The sequence below is a fragment of the Branchiostoma floridae genome, unplaced genomic scaffold, assembly GCF_000003815.2.
Source record: "Branchiostoma floridae strain S238N-H82 unplaced genomic scaffold, Bfl_VNyyK Sc7u5tJ_1495, whole genome shotgun sequence".
NCBI classification, from domain to species: domain Eukaryota; kingdom Metazoa; phylum Chordata; class Leptocardii; order Amphioxiformes; family Branchiostomatidae; genus Branchiostoma; species Branchiostoma floridae.
In genome coordinates, this window is record NW_023365730.1 from 540,578 (window position 1) to 558,123 (window position 17,546).

The 17,546-nt window shown below is 42.5% G+C and overlaps 2 protein-coding genes and 1 long non-coding RNA gene across 3 annotated transcripts in view; 1 reads left to right on the plus strand and 2 right to left on the minus strand.

Annotated features, from left to right (window-relative positions):
• The window catches only part of LOC118407879, a 313,255-nt gene that overhangs the window by 84,188 nt on the left and 211,521 nt on the right, over nt 1–17,546 (minus strand). The window lies entirely within an intron of this gene.
• LOC118407874 overlaps nt 1–17,546 on the minus strand; it is a 341,762-nt gene that overhangs the window by 82,177 nt on the left and 242,039 nt on the right. The window lies entirely within an intron of this gene.
• LOC118407886 lies at nt 68–11,697 on the plus strand. The gene is made up of 3 exons (XR_004830211.1): nt 68–144; nt 6,664–6,830; nt 11,542–11,697. It is a non-coding gene; the product is annotated as an uncharacterized LOC118407886 (long non-coding RNA).

The window sequence follows — 17,546 nt, forward strand, 5'->3', positions numbered from 1 at the left end:
AGTTGTCTCTAAAAGAACGAGGTCATACATCGTGCGAACATCATACGATTTTAATGCCCTAGGATTCTCTCAAGCAGGCTGTGAAACAAATCTCTGAGTGACATCTCATTACAGCCAGAGACAACATTGTACAACAGAAACTCTGTGAGTTCGTATATACTTGTTTTAAAAAGAGAGAAGAGGCATGTAAACAATAGTTATAGTATTAGCATAGCTCTAGATATTTTTTATCCAATTATTTGATTGTAGCAATACTTGTAATAGTATCTAGTCTTTAGTATTCCATGCAATACTAGTATTGAATCACTGCATTTCAGTAGCCCATGTGGGCAGGAACATGCAAATAAAGATCTCTCTAGTCTGTATCAGACTGACTACGCTGGCTGCCGGTAATATGGAGAATAACTTTAATAACATGGGAGTTTTGCTTCAAGAGGCCTAGGAGTTGGTCGGCTGCGCATGAGAAATATTCGGATGGTAATGACCTATACTATAAGTTTATTCACCACAAGCTCAAATCAAGTCCTACAGGTCGTGTTCTGTCTATTGCGACCATGATGCATTCGTATTCGAGGTATAAGAACGCGGTCATCTGAATATATCGTGCGAAATAATCAGCAGGTGTATTTTGCCAGCCAGTACTGACAGTAGGTACCCAAACTATGAGTAATATTAAATAGAAGAAGTTTATTTGCAAGTTCGTGCCCGAGGGCTAATTGCAAGTACATGGTATACACATAGTGACAATGGACAGTCATAAACAATATTCTAATCTAATACTAGTGTTGGCTATTTCTAAACAGGTTGGGTTTGACTTCTTTTTTGGAAGCAGAGGGAGACGAAAAGCCCCACATTTTCTCAAATTTGTGGGTTCTGCGATTTCAAGAGAAAAGTAACTTTCGTCTGTCAATGTGGGAAAGTTGGGATAATACTTTGTGACATTAAAGGCACCTCCTCGAGCACGGGACCCCCGTTTTACGTCCCTCCCGGAAGACGATTTCGTGGAAAGCTTCGTGAGTCTACAGCAATCCGGTGTGACAGCGATCTCGCCCCCCCGTGATCTCGCCCCCCCCGGGGGCGAAATCACTAGCGATCTCGCCCCCCCGGGGCGAAATCGCTAGCGATCTCGCCCTCCCCGGCTAGTGATCTCGCCCCCCTACCTCGCCCCCCTTTAGTGATTTCGCCCCCCCCCCCAAAAAAAAACGGGTTTACATGACATTTTAGAAGTTGATTGGTATAAATCACAAAATGCAGTTTCATAATGATATAAGTACACGAGTTTGATACATAAATCCATTCATAATATCAATATTAACGTAATTACATGGTAATAAGATAGTTGAACTTGTTTCAGACAAGGAGGGTTGGGTCCATTGTATTCCCATTATTGCATATACCTGAGTCTTGACATAAGATGTATTTCATTGTATTCACCTGTCCTCAAACAACCTATATATCTCCAATATGAAGTCTCTACCATGAAGTGACCACAAAAGAACTATGTAATGTCTTTATTAATTATGCAAATATTAGGTATTAATTAGAATAACGCACATTTTGGTATATGCACCTGGCTAAGGGATATCTTCACCTCCAACATGACTGTTTTTTTCTAGTATTTAGGAACTGATGCATTTACCCGTGTTTCTTAAGACTGGTACTTTACCAGTGTTTGTGTAGCATTTAGCAACAGCTATATCAACTTGCGCGTAGATAGTGTTTATAATGAGAAACTATTATTCACGTGTGTTTTTGTTAGTGCTTTGGAAATGTTTCCAGCACAAGAAAGAAAACACTGTGACAAATTGAAAACATATAGCTGACGTATTCCGTACCATAGACGGTGTTGATTTATACGTTCGCAGTAGCACTGTTTTTATGCCACCTCAGCTGCAAAAATTGTCTTTTTCATTTCAATGTCATGTTTGCACCGAACAATATAGTATCGACTTTCGAGGTATGACAGGCATCTTACGGTACGGTAATAAGGTGCCATAAGGTACCAGGTAACACACCATACACGTTACTCCCCAGGTGCAGTATAGTACCAGGTAGCGCACCTGTAATATGTAGTAACCAGCTGCTCTTGGGGGGGGGGCGAAAACGCTAAAGGGGGGCGAAAACGCTAGTGATCTCGCCCCCCGGGGGGGCGAGATCGCCGGGGGGGCGAGATCGCTGTCACACCGGTCGTCCTTGGTTGGGGGTCTGCCATGATTCAGATTTCAGATTCAACTTTATTCCTGAATGACTTGGCATGTATATATTGTAGTAACTGAAATTGTTGCAATATAACGTATATGTGTAGTATTAGACTGTACCTTTTGTTGTATATGCATTGCCATGCATTGTCACTGATGAAATTGTTGCGCAATAAACCATCTATCTATCCAAAGACGTTCTTGATCTATCTATCTATACATGAAATGCGCCATCAGTCACAGAATCCCTTGACAGTGATACAATACTAAAACATTGATGCATGAATACAACTTTTAAAATTCGACAGCAATCTGATTAAAAACTAGACATGATAGAATTAACATTCTTTACTGATTAAGTAGCATTGTGGTACAATAATCTTAGAGAACGGGGCGCAAATGACAGTTCATGTCTCTTGGTTTTACTTCTAGAAGCTCTGTATCGGGCTTCCCGACGAAGACTGTACGAACTGTCCTGAGGTCAAGTAAAGAACTCCATCAGCGGAGAGCTTTCCAAGAACTGTCCGGACCGCGCGTTGCTTGACTTCCGAGATCGAGGGATCGGGTGTACCAACGCGGCCGTAGCTAATGACCAAAATAGGACCTTATAATTTTAACCTCCTTGAATAGACCAAGGAGGTTGAACCCTAATTTGCAACCCCACTGAATAGACTTTTCACGGATCAGACTAAGAAAAATACCTAATCTAGTAGTGCATTTTCCTCTCTCTATGGGGCGCCACAACACAGAAATATCCATTTGTGTTCTGCGTCATTCTAATAAAAATCAAAGGAATTGTTTATTTGCAAAATCATGCCCGAAGGCTAATTGCATACACAGTCTCAAGAACTAGGGGAGGTAAGTACATAAAACTAGTGTCTAATCAACTACATGATACTATTGTCGGGTTTGACTTCTTCTTTGAAGGTAGTGGTTAATGAACTGTCCCACGTTCTGTATGATGGTGGGGTTTTGTGCTTTTAATAGAAATGTAGTCTTTTGGTGATCATTTAGGTGGTAAAAGCTTGGCGAAATTGTGGCAACTGTTTGAAATAATAATAAAGGAGGGAAAGGAGGTTTAAAAATTTACATAATCTCATTGAGAAGGAATAAAAGGGTATCCACCAGTCATTCAATATACAGCCTCTAAACAATGGCTCCCTAGCCTATACAAAAAAAGAGGAGAAAAGGGAGACCATGTGCTAGGACAAAAAAGTCCCAACTTTACACCCCTATGAACAACCACAAACACAAACCACTCAGCTTTTTGGTCCTAACAAGGAGCTTTTTCCTTGGTCCTAATCAGAACGGGAAATAATTTCGGGCTGGCTACAACCCTGCTGCAGATATTCTTGTTTGTTTACCAATGAGATTTTTATCTCGATAACACCTCCTTGGTTTGTTTGAGCTGTCTTTTAATTCACCAGAAGCTCAAATAGTCCTGCAGGTCGCTTTTTATATATTGCGACCACGAGGCATTCGCCGAGGTATTCTAAGAACTCTATCCTAAGAATTCTAAGATGTCGTGCGATCGTCGTACGATTTGGGTTATCTCCAAGCAGATTTTTCGGTGGCATAAGACAGTATCATAGCTGGGGAGGGAGTTTAGCCGGCATAGGAGTTTTAGTCCCCTTCGCAGTGGAATAAATCTCCTCTGCCGGCTAAGCTCCTTCCCCAGAAATGATACTATGCTACAATCTTATGCCACCGCAGTATCTGCTCGAAGATTAGGATTTTGGTAGCCTCTACCAGACTCCGAGTCGCTGGAAAAAATCGTAGAAATGGTACAAATAGAGGAGTATGCCGGCCAGAGGAATATAGCCGGCTAGGCAACAGTAAACGCGACCGCAGATCTAGGATCGCGAGCTGTTCCCTGGCCGGTTATATTCCTCTCTATTTGTTCCATTTCTACGATTTCAACGCGGAGTGGCAAATTTTACCCCTCTGCCGGCTGAAGTCCTTCCCCAGCTTATGTTACTGTTTTATGACACCGGAGGAATCTGCTTGGAGATTAGGGAAAGGGAGCTTGCCGTGGAATTTAGAAGTTTGCCCGGTCTTCGTGACGACGTCTGTGACGGAGGCTATAAACAACAGTCTCAACCGGACAGATTGCACTGGCCATTATATGCAGAATAACTTTCCTGGGGAGTTTTGCTACCAGAGGAGTTGGCCGGTCGCATTCGGATGGTAATGACCTATTCAGAACCAATCAGACTTAGAAAGTACCTAAATCGTGCATATTCCTCTCTCCATGGGGCTCCACAAAGCAGAAATATCCATTTGAGTTACGCGTCCTTCTGATCAAGGAGGGAAAGGAGGTTACATTTACATAATCTCCTTGAGAACGAAAAATTTTGTTTAATCAAGGTGGTTTAATCAATAAGCTTGGCCCGATAAAAGTGCTAACGACATTATTGTATGTAGAGGTCAATCTTAACAAGGTGCTAATGAAAATTAAAATTTATGTATGCTTCCAAAATTACAAAATCCCACCAGAGATGCTGTAAAAATAGTAAAAAAATGCATTGTTTTATTCTATTTCAATCCTTTTGATACATAGGACCAAGCTCCTTGATAGGACTTTTCAACTTTGAGTCGTTAGCTTGGATTGTTTTTAATGACATTATGAGGTCTTATTAAGACGATTTTATCAAGGAGGTTAAAAAAAGGTGATGTTATCAAGGACGTTATCAAGCCACCAATGGCCTTAGTTTGAGAAGCATATTCATTAGAATTTCAAATCGTCCTGCAGGCCGCTTTTCATTGAGTTCACGATGGGTCAAATACTAAGTAAGATACACATTACACAGTTGCCTCTGTGCAAACTATAGCCGACTAACGGACCCGATCGTCAATTTTCCTATTTGGCCGGTTTCAAGTAGTTTAGCAAGGACGAGATTTTTATATAGTCATATGATATTGATGATAAATGCGTCTGTTGGCAGAGGCTGGGTAGGCGAACATGAAGAAAACGCAAGGACAATAACAAGATAGAAAGGCTGACCAAGGAGGTTGAAAAGAAGGCCGACAAAAATGCCGCAAAATACGTCCGAAACAGACGAAGCCGAACCTCTGCTTTGAGAGTTTGGCCATCGTACATAAAGGAAACTGTATAAAATAGAAATACCGACAATAATGCCTTGTAAAGTAACACGTCAAAACCAGCTGACACCGAACGTCTGCTTGGAGAGTGAAGTGGTGTATCTCCTTGCCTGAAATACCCCACAATTTCAATATTGACCTTGGCGTGTTCGCAACAACACGCGGAGGAAGTTCTAATTAAACTCCGGCGCCCGACAAGTCTGCTCAGACTCTGCAAAACAGGAAGTGGTCAACAACACGCCATGCCTGTGGACGGGTAGGATTTCACTGACTTGGCAGAAACACTGAGGGTCGCTTTAGGGCAATCTCCAAGCAGATCCGACGGTAGCATAAGACAGTATCAAAAGCAGACAGAGGAGTGAAACCGACCTAGGTGTGTGTTGGTGTAATACAAAATCTCTCACTGACCCAACAACTGTGGGGCCGGCCCCTAGGAGCGCGATTTTAGTCAGGCTTAGGAGTCTAGGAGTGTGTTTGTGACTTCCTTCGCGTCTTGTTCAATCATTGAACAAGACGCGAAGGAAGTCACAATCTCCAAGCAGATCTGACGGTAGCATAATAGTGGAGCCAGCCTAGAAGTCTGTATGTTTCCGATGCCAGTCTGACTCCCGTTGGCCGGCTATTCTCCTTAGCCTGCTTTTATACTATCTTTTGGCACCGTAGGATCTGCTTGGAGATTACCTTGGGGGAGGGTGGGGGGGTGGATTACATTTTGGATGTCTCAATGCAGATGTAAAGACTGCATCAAAACTTAGTCTCCAAGCAGCTGTGCCAGCTGGACGAAAAAAAAGAATTTGGCCAAGTAGGGACAAATAAGTTGCTATGTGCACATTTGATAAAAGCTTCTTGGTGTATACAGCTATCCGCCGGCCGATCAAGTCACTCCTAGGCAAATCATTCCTACTTGACTTTTATTCCTCACTCATAAGGTTCAACAAAATTCCAGTTTGCATTTGTCACATTTACTATATCGTGAATGTCATTAATCTGTCACAGGGCATTGAAACGTAACTACAACACACAAATATTACAGGATTTTTAAGCGTCTTTATTCTTGTCTCATAAAAGTCTCGCTTTCCAACGAAACACCACCACTATTCCATTCAACTGCATATATAATTTAGTTAATATATATAACGTTATATAACATCCTTGCTTTTTAGTACGATCCCTTATTTTTCCATTAACATCGGATAACCAACGATTACGTATATGTAATGAGGAAAATAATGGCAATGTGTTGATGTCACCAATTCGTTGTGTAAACGTCATGGCGTCAACGTGTATACGTCATGACACCCTGTGTAGACGTCTCTACATATCTGACAGCTCCAACATGTCCGATTTCCTTGTCTCCTCGCAGCACTGCACGAACTCAGAAGAACACGGGATTCGATAGTCGCTATGGAAACGGCGAACGAACCGCTGGGCCTCATCGGCACATGCGCGAGATACCCCAGAGCGGCGGCGTCCAGTTCTGCAGCATTTCGACAGGAGGCGCTTCTTGTCTCTGACTGCAAGGGCAGAAAGGTCGGTGCGTTCAAAATGATTATTTTTGCAAAAAAAATATAGAAAAGAGTAAAGATATTGAGTAGATGGATTAAAAATTAAAAATAAAAACACATTGGCATTAGACGATTTACAGTTAAACAAATGACATCCTTACATGATTACACAACAGGAAAATAGTTTCATACCTGTTTTGCGGTCTATGTCACCTTTCTTGAATTTCTTCTTTTCGTCTCGGTTGTCAACTTCTCCTTGTAAAACCTTCTTTTTCACAGTCTTGACTAGAACTTTCTCTTCTTCTTCGTCTTCTGTCTCCTCCTCAGCCTTGTCAATCTCAACATCTTCATCTTCCTCCGCAAGAAAAATATATGTAAGAAAACACCGAAAACATGAAGCAGTGTTTATCCGTTATCATGCAAACACAGGTCTACCTATCGTTGAAAAAAAGACTGTTTGTTAAAGCTCAATTCTCATCATTTATATAAGTAATTTTTCAGGAGATTTAGTCCACGAATTGTAAAATGATAGGAATTCTGGAAGTAAATTACTTGTTATATAAAAATGCATCTATGAGTCAGGAAGTGACAGGAATACACCACTTTTGCACAATCATTTTTTTTGTCTTGTCCAAGACATATATTTGAACTAAAAGAAGAGATTGCAACTTTTGCTATTAGTTGTGATAAGTTAATTTGTTAATAAGCTAATAACTAGGTTAGTAATAGTGATGTAACTAACCCAACTCCCTGCTGTTTAGTGCAGAGTTGACGGCGATCGCTCTGCTCTTTGTCTGAGGCGCTAGGGTGGAGATCGCCTCGCCTTCATCTGTTATCTGCATAATAAAAACACATTAATTTGCTGCAATCTACAACGTTGTTAGGAAAAATTAGAAAGGCAGCATTTTTGCAAAACGGAACTTTAGTGGCCTTGTGTCAAACTAACCGCATACTATACTAAACATTAGGTTAGCCCCAATGTACTTTGTGTGGGTGGGGCTATAAATGGGGGTATCTGAGTGAGTAGCTTGACGTGATGGCCCCCACCCCCCATATTTTGCCCCTGTTTGGGGCATTTGGTTTGTAGATGTAGATATAGATACGGGTTGTGCAAATAATCGCCTCTGAGGATGACTATGAATGCAACGGTTCTGTTGTAGTACGAAGGAATGTCGCTAGGAGAATCCTCAACTTCCAAACTAAGAGATACACAAAAAGAGCAAGAAAAAGATAGGGAGACTGACCGGGGAGAGGTGGAAGATAGAAGGGGAGGTCCTACAAGAAACCGAGCACATTATAAGCCATGAAAAAGATCCCGATGAGATGAAAAATAAAAGAAAAAAGCTCATTCATCGACTTTTAAAAATGTCGTGTGACGAAATAACTTGTGACCGCTCTTTACCTGCGGCTCCTCTCTGAAGAGTTTGTTGACCCAGACCCGGAAGTTCTCCCTGTACGCCTCCAGTTTCTTGCTGTAGTCGTCCTGATGTACTTCCGGGTTAAACAGCGCCTCCTCCTGGTCAAAACACTCGTACCGTTCGTTTGAGGTTGCTTGGCAACAGGGGTGGTTCGGTTCGCTGGGCAGGGGCTCTCGGATGCAGTAGTCGTCCAACCTGATCGACCAAGCGTAGATTTTAGGCTAGCAGCGCCCACTAGGAGTTAATAATGGTACTGCAGTTTGTTGTTGAATATGCTAATAACACCCTATGCGAAAAGATTCACACACACGCACACTCTTACAAACAAACACGCCGAAAACATAAGCTTCAAAGTCAAACAGAGACGTCCAATTGTGATAAATATTATAAGTTCCTTTAATATCGACTCATAATTGTCACTACGTTTCTTACCTTTTCCGTCTCAGAGCGTCCAGACACGCCATCCTGCCGGACTCCATGTCCTCGCAGCACCCTATCATCTCTTTCTTCAGCGCCACGGACTCCGAGTCCGTCCTGTTCCGGAACGGCGCGCACCGGGCCGCTCCCACGGGCTCCTCGGGCACCATCCAGTGCCTGTCCCGCCAACACAGGTGTCGAACCTCCGGTGGAGTGAAGCGATGAGGCCGTTGCAGCTGTGTGTTCTTCAGGGCGTTGAACGCTTCCCATTTGTCGTAGTAGTTGACCAATTCTTCCGTGTAGTCTGCTGCATGTGCGAGTCTTTGGTAGCCGTACCGTACTTGGTCAAAGCACGTGTATCGCTCCTCTTCGGTGTACCGGCAACAGGGTTGCCTGATACCGAAAACAATGACGTCGATGTGAGGGATCGGTTCCTGACAGACTTCGTCCATCTTAGCCCTACGCAGGAACTCGAAACACATCATGCGATCGAGACCATTATGCTGACAACACTGTTGAAGGTTTGCCGTTTGCAGGATGTGACGTTGCGATCGACTTCCGGCCTCCTCCGAGCCACCACCGGAAAATCTCCTACCGAGGTTTTTGAGGCGGACGTTCCATTCGAGACCTCTACCGCTCTCCTGTGGACGACGCCTTCTGTGCGGAGCAACGTCCCAAAAGTTCGCTTCTTTTTGCAATAATGTCGCGTTGCAGATTTCTTCGACTGCTGCAAGGTCCATGCCTCTTGGAAGGATCTCGACTGGGCACTTCGGGTTCGGGATCGCAAAAGCCGAAGGCGACGCTTGCCGATCGTGGCCGAGAATACCCGAATGAAGTTCGAGCGACGGCTTCATAACGATGTCGGGAAATGACGCGTCGGGTCTGATTGGTCGGCGTCCAGCCAATGGGTGCCTTTCCAGCATTCTCTCGTCCAATGGGTGCCAGCCGATTTGAAAGGAAGCCCCGTGAGGAACTTTAGGGCGTGATTGTTTCGGTGGAGTTGCGTCTGGCTGCGGTTGTTTCGGCAATGGCTGCATGGTGATTTCGCTGCTGTCGACGCCTTCAGTGATGAAAACCTCTTTACTTCCGGCTGTTCCCGTTGGCCCTTCTGGAGGACAAATGTAAAGAATTAATCAAAATGAAACTGAAAATTAGAATGACTCATAGTTGGCAAAGTTCTTAATTCACCACTAAAGAGCTATGTAATAGCCAACGTTTCTATGGAAGGATGATTCTACTCTGAACATATCCTGCCATTTATACTGGAACATCATCTTTCTTATTTCAAAGTGACTATACTTTTGTATGCCAATCGTTTGCTAGAAACATAACTGGTGAGGAGAAGTTGAATTTATCCAACAATATTTAGTCTTATTTTGTATCTTTTCATTTTGTTTTGCTATTGTGTGCTTTTCCTTTTTGTAAAATGAACAAAATAAATTTAAAAAAAACAAACATTATATTTTCAATATGTCTTGTTGTGACCTGGCGTTGCAAAAATGTGCAATTAAGGTCTTCATATATCATGTCCTATTATCTTTAACAGACATTGTTAAATCTGTTAGGATTTTGTTTTTTCTATATGATAACTGTTTTTCGACGAGATCACATAAAAATAGGCCATAAGATAAAATTAGCGTTTTTAATTACCAACGCCTTTGTAGACGCAGATGGTTTTCGTCAAGAACCCGGATGTGATGGCTTCGTCCTCCATGTAGTAGGCCACATTGTTCACCCAGACAGTCGCTCTGTATTTAAAAAAATGTCAAAACTTCAGATGAAAAAAAAATCTACATGTATATTCGTATGTGCCATTAAACCAAAGTTTATCCTTTTCGGACTCATGACAACGGAAACATGTAGTACATATTCTGTGACTTCTAGCATCTGACCCGTGACTTCATGAAAACATATGGCGTCTCAACCTGTAAAGTAACTCATTTGGAGGACAATTCAAACCTAAGGAAACTGTTGACAAATTGCCGATGTCATATCACTTTAACAGTTGCCATAGCGCAAGCTTCTTTGAAAGAAGATATGATCACGAGTAAACGTACGCGTGATCCACATTTCTTTCGGCGCAAACTTAAGTGACCTCACTATGACAACAATCATTGCCCCATCAACTGTTGGTTTTGACATTTGAACTACTCACACCGGGTAGAAATTCTTTTCGAAATTCACTTTCACTTTCTCACCTGAGCGTGACGCATCCGCAGGTGGGCGCCTCCCATCTGAAGGGGATCTTCATCTTCTTATCGTCCATGGCGTTTATCAGGACGTTGCACTTCTTTAGGTCAGTGACCCCCATGTGGATGGACGACAGGACGCCCTCTGAGCACCCCGTCGCCATGGCTGACGTCACGCTGACGTGGAAGCCCGTGAATGGCTGTGTCCTGTCGTTCGAACGAAGCGCGACTGTACGAGAAAAAATGGCGTTTATTTTACAGTAATCAGTAGGAAACTATTAGCTTAACCCTTATGTGACTGCCTGTGGCATATATATAGCTAGCGAGAAGTTAGGAAAATATGTATTGTTGGTTTGATTTCTTACTTGTGCTGTATAAATACATACAGCCCATGCTACCATACTGACCTAGGGCTATGACTAAGAGCAAGCCTCGGTAACTGAGTATATGATACCATTGGTTACAAGACCCATATACAGAGCGTTTACAAGACGCAAGACTTATATGCTAGAAATGTCTTACATAAATTATACAATGCAATGATCAGATTCATTTTTCATTTTCATCCTAGCATGTGTAATATTTGTGAATAATTGAAAATAACGTTTAATTGTTATCAGCCATGATCGCTATTTGATATTGTAGAAGCCATGTATATAAAGTAAAATATTAAGACCGGTCATTCAGTGCATGTCGATGTTTACCTGTGTAGGTTCCGTTCGGGATGAATCCGTCCACCACGTCAAACAGATCCAGCTCGTACAGCGGCTTCCTGCTGCCCTGCCGGAGCTGGTTCGGGCGCCCCTCGGCACCACCCGCCACCAGGCCCCGAGGGAGCCGGGCAGGACACACGGGGTCATCCTGGTCCAGGACTACAAAATTAGAAGTAACATTTCAGGTACAGATTTCTTAGTCTTTGAATCCATTAAGTAACGCAAATCGATATACTCCTATATGTTACTTAGATCTATCAATTAACTGATAAAAAATATGATTGACAACAAAAATAAAGAAAATCCGATTCAATTCGTAGTATGAGCACATTGCATATTAGTAACAAACGTCATTGCAACCACATACATGTAGTTGTGGTTCGAAACAGCTCAAAAAGAAAAGCCATGTTTGTTGCTCCTGTAGAGGCTAACTAAGGCTGCTTGCTCAGACAGAAACAGAATAATATTATCACGCTGCAAGGAAACTATTTTCATAAACGATTTAAAGTTTTAAAGGAAGCCAAAAGGGTCAAGAATTTTTTTTCCATGAGATCAAGATTGAACCAACTTGAAGGATGAAATCACATGTTACAAAATACCATGGTGATCCATACAGCAATGCTTTTTATTAGAACGCAAGGATATACACAGAAGTCAACGACGTTTTAAAATATGCATGGCATACTTGAGGATTTTAAAGACACCAACAGAGTTGATTGTACAGAGTTTATTTGCAAAATCATGCCCGAGGGCTAATTGCATATACAGTCTCAAGAACTAAGTAGATAGTGTGATATTCAAAACTAGTGTCTAATCAACTAAATGGTACTATGAATACCATCGTCGGGTTTGACTTCTTCTTTGAAGGCAGTCAACATATGAGCGCCGAATCTGAACTCATTATCTTTGAAACATTCCAGAGACCCTAGTTCTGTGGATAGCTCATGCTTTAGAGGAGTTCTGTATACAACACTCCACTGCTGTTTACATGGTCCCGATCCCAGAGCGTCGCATGGTTGACAGTTTGTGTACTGCTAAGGACGTCTCACATCTGCGCATTGTTGCCTAATCAGCGATTTTTTTGCTGAAATAGCCTTACCAAGTGCCAAACAAGTTGGTGATACGACCTCTCCGCAGTTTTCAATATTATAGACTCACCCCGGCCTTCGTAAGCGGTTTTGGGTTCAGCGAAAAAATGGTAAATGATTTGCCCAGGCTGGTAACCAAACCTGCCCCCATTCCACTAGACGGTGATCGCACTGCGCTTTCACTGCGACCTAAATAGGATATGTGTAACCTTCACTTTCACACTGGGTATATCATACAAAACGTAAAAGTGGAACTGAGAAGACAAGAAAACACAGTGTTATAACATTTTTTTGCATACAATTCATTGAGTGACATGTCAAATTTTAGGTCGCAGAGAGAGCGCGGTGAGAGCGCCGTACTAGTGGAGAGGGGTTATAATTACAATGTGTTTGGAAACCTGGCTAAAGTTTGTCCGGAGAGCGTCTCTGCGGTAAATTTTCTAATCCCCCGGCCCTTTCGTGCTTTTTAGCTAAGTTGGACCAGTTATTACTAGAACCCTCTAGCATATTCCTTTAAACAGTTGGGACTGCATTGCTGAATGTCTGCCAACCCGATACAATGGAAGGCCTGTTGACCAAATGTTTTTGTTTTGAGTTAAAGCAAAGAGGGCGAATGAACCCTTCTGCAAAAGCTTGTAAACATCCTTGACCCGCTTTCCCTATTGGCAATGACACCATATGTCTTATGCCTTCGCACAAGGCTTGTAGTCAACAACTTTAAATTTATTTGGTACAAGTACTACGGGCTTGGTAACATACGTCGTGCGAACGTTGTAAAGCTACCCATCTCACCGGAGGTTCCTGAAAGGACGTATATATGGCAAGAAGAAATCGGACATAGAAAAACATGACCCATTTCAGAACTTTACAAATAACTTTACACTGAAGAATACTGCACCCAAGGGAATTCAATGTTTAGGCAAGACTAATTTGAAAGGTTATGTAACCTCCTTTTCTTATGCTGTCCTAGACATTGTTGTCTTTATTCCAAATCTTACATATTTTATCTTCCAGGCACGGGCCATCTTAATATACCACAATCTACGTTCAACAACGGAGAAATGCTCCGAGAAAAAGACATTAGTTACATCTTGCAGACACAGGCTCTCCCATAAAACAGAGGTCCTGAGAAAAGAAATATTTCCAAACCTTACACTTTACACTTTACACCGCTTTTATCATAAGCACACGACAAGCGAAAAAAAATGAGAGGCGTATTTCCAAATCTTACACTTAACACTTTACAGACATGGCATCATCTTAGCACACAGGCCCTGAGAAAAAAACGAGGCTGCTTTTCCAAATCTTACATTTACACTTTACAGACACGGCTCATTGACAATGACCCACCACTCTCAGCGAAAAAAAGGGTTTTTTTACAAATCTTACACTTTACACTTTACAGACACGGCATCATCTTAGCACACAGGCCCTGAAAAGATTTGAGGCTGTTTTTGTAAAGCTTACATTTACACTTTACAGACACGGCATCATCTTAGCACACAGGCCCTGAAAAAATTCGAGGCTGTTTTTGCAAAGCTTACATTTACACTTTACAGACACGGCTCATTATCCACCGGGGTTGGTTGACAAAAGCTAGCGACAATGACCCACCACTCTCAGTGAAAAAACGGGGCTTTTTCCTAATCTTACACTTTGCACTTTACAGACCCGGCATCATCTTAGCAAACTGCACAGGCCCTGAGAAAAAAGGGCTGTTTTCCCAATTTTACACTTCACGTTACAGACAGGCCACGTAACGTTCGAAAAATGGCTTGATTTGACCGAGATATACGCAGCTCTGCACACACAAAAAAATTTATACTAGACACTGGCTTCCTCCTTTGTAATCGTGGTAATGTTGAAGTATACAGAAAAAAAGTTCCAAAGGTGAACTTGAGTGTTTTTTTGGTACCGATGGATACGTAAAAATGCCAGTATACTTGATGTCTAGCGCACAACAAACCTTAGTTTACAAAATGTAACAAACACCTACGTATACATTTCGTCCAATCAAAAGAACTTACTATTATAGTATTTGTGCTATAAAAATAAAGCTGACAACGTGTACATGTTTTTATGTGACTCTTCTTTTGTGTGACCTGCGCCTGGCGCAGTGTATGTTGAACAAACTTAAAGGTTTTCATTATGCTATCTCCTATATCGATAGACGGCGCAGTGGCCAATTCACTCGTTGTTCCTGGACGTTTATCAGATAGCATCTACAGTCCAGTTCACTGTTCATCCATGTGTGAGTTCACAGTTGACACTGTTGCTTCAACAAGTCATTGTCTAGCATGTGTGTGCAGAGCTGCGTATATCTCGGTCAAATCAAGCCATTTTTTGAACGTTACGTTGCCGTGTCTGTAAAGTGAAGTATAAAATTGGGAAAACAGCCCTTTTTTTCTCAGGGCCGGTGCAGTTTGCTAAGATAATGCCGGGTCTGTAAAGTGTAAAGTGTAAAATTAGAAAAACAGCCCGGTTTTTTATCACTGAGAGTGGTGGGCCATTGTCGCAAGCTTTTGTCAATCAACCCCGGTGGTTAATGAGCCGTGTCTGTAAAGTGTAAATGTAAGCTTTGCAAAAACAGCCTCGAATTTTTTCAGGGCCTGTGTGCTAAGATGATGCCGTGTCTGTAAAGTGTAAATGTAAGCTTTGCAAAAACAGCCTCGAATTTTTTCAGGGCCTGTGTGCTAAGATGATGCCGTGTCTGTAAAGTGTAAAGTGTAAGATTAGGAAAAAGCCCCGTTTTATCACTGAGAGTGGTGGGTCATTGTCGCTAGCTTTTGTTAATTAGCCGTGTCTGTAAGGTGTAAAGCGTTGGAAGAAACCTCTTTCGTTTCTCGGGGCATGCATGCTTGTAATAAAAGCGTTCGAAAAGGCGTCCATAAAGTGTAAAGTGGAAAAGTTGAGATGTTCCCAATAATCTTTTTTTTCGAGAGCGGCGTAATTGCTTAGCCTTCAGGTTTAGAAGAAAACCTCCTTTTCTTTCCAGAGAGCGCAATTCCCTTGGGTGCAGTTATGTCTTTGCGTTTGGGTTCAGTAATGTTTTTGCGTTTGGTCATTCGTGTGTGAGAGATTAGGTCATCGGTGTGTAAAGTTATTTGTAAAGTTCTGAAATAGGTCATGTTTTTCTATGTCCGATTCCTTGCCAGTACTCAAAGGACGAGTTGTATATTCCTGACCAGATTGTTGGCAAACACGTAAAGATAAAAGAGTCTTTTCCTTATCGTTAGCGTTGAGCTCTCTTAGCACAGAATAACTGTAGCAACTTGTTATGCCATAGATTTTTTTCTAGGGGCGGATGGGTCACTTGCCGAATTACTACATGTACACGAAACCACTTCTCATCGTCTTTGTGAGGCTGTAAGCCGGATCTGCTCCTCTACTGTAGGGGTGATATAGGAAACTTTGCTTATCCCATAAGGTTAGCGTAGTAGGGACTAGGAGTCATAAATCTGAATGGCAGAGTCTTCACGAGGGTCTACACGGAGGGTCCCGACAACGCTTTACGCTGAAGTCAGAAGACCATCCTCCTTATGGCCACGTATTACGCTAAAATCAAGATACAGTCAAACCTGTATTAGGGGCCACCTCTACAGAGGGGCCACCTGTCCATAGTGGCCACTTTTTGTCGGTCCCTTGGGTATTTTATCTACAAGTTGCCACCTCTATACAGAGGCCACCTGTCTATAGTGGCCAAATTTGTCCGGTCCCTTGAGTGGCCGCTATAGACAGGTTTGACTGTAGATAATTGCGCAGAATTCGGTCGCCTCCTCCATAATAAGCGAACAAGACGCTTTTCCCTTCGAATTACTACTGAGAACCAAAACAGACTGCCTACATGTAGCCTCCATACCAGGCTCTCTGGGCACTTTTCGTCTTTTGTTGGCTCATAATACACTTTGCTGGCCGTTTCATTTTGTACTGGGTCGGCTGTCAGTCGGGCCAGCAAAAGTCAAGTCAAAATAGCATGCAGACCTAATCTCCAAGCAGATCCTACAATGACATAATAGTACCAAACTGGCCAGGAGATAGTCAGCCAAGAGGTGTACATTTATCATGTAGCGAAACACACTCCTAAGCCGGCTTCACTCCTCTGCCGGCTTTTGATACTATCTAATGCTACCGTAGGATCTGCTTTGAGATTATGCAGACCCTTTTTCACCTTTGTTCACAGTGTTTCTGGCTAGACCCGCTTTGTGACGATGTACACATTCCTCTGCGATAAAAGGCGCCCGATCTGCACTGATCACATATTAGCACACAACTTGGTGCGATAACGGACTATCGCATGCGATATACGACATAAGTAGGTCAGAACAGCGAACCGAGAGCACTCCTTTCTTTTAACTAGATGCTGCGACCACGTTGCGTGAGCAACGATTTAACGAATCGTTTTAACGGAAAAGTTTATCGAGGTAGAAAGAATCTGTTTCTTTCCGCGTTCTTTGTTGTATATTGAATAATACATACTCAATTATTACATCATTCGCTCATATGTGTTGGTAATAATCATAGTACAATCATTATGCTGAAGAAAGATTGGAAGAACGTTTAGCATTGTACAGTGTCACATGTGTAATCCCCAAGCAGATTCCTCCGGTGGCTTAAAACAGTAACATAAGCTGGGGAAGCCGGCAGAGGGCGGTGGCAAATTTTTCCCTCTGACGGCTGAAGTCCTTCCCCAGCTTATGTTACTGTTTGAAGCCACCGGAGGAATCTGCTTGGAGATTATCACATGTGCACTAATCCAATATTGGTTACCGTACATTTTACTCAGCGATATAAGCCTCCGTTGTAGTCTTCGAACAGGGCTGGTTTTTATTTTATGGGGCGAAACTCGCTTTCACGGCAAACTCCCTTCCACAGCAAACTCCCTCTCTCGGCAAACTCCCTATCCCGGCACAAGAGAA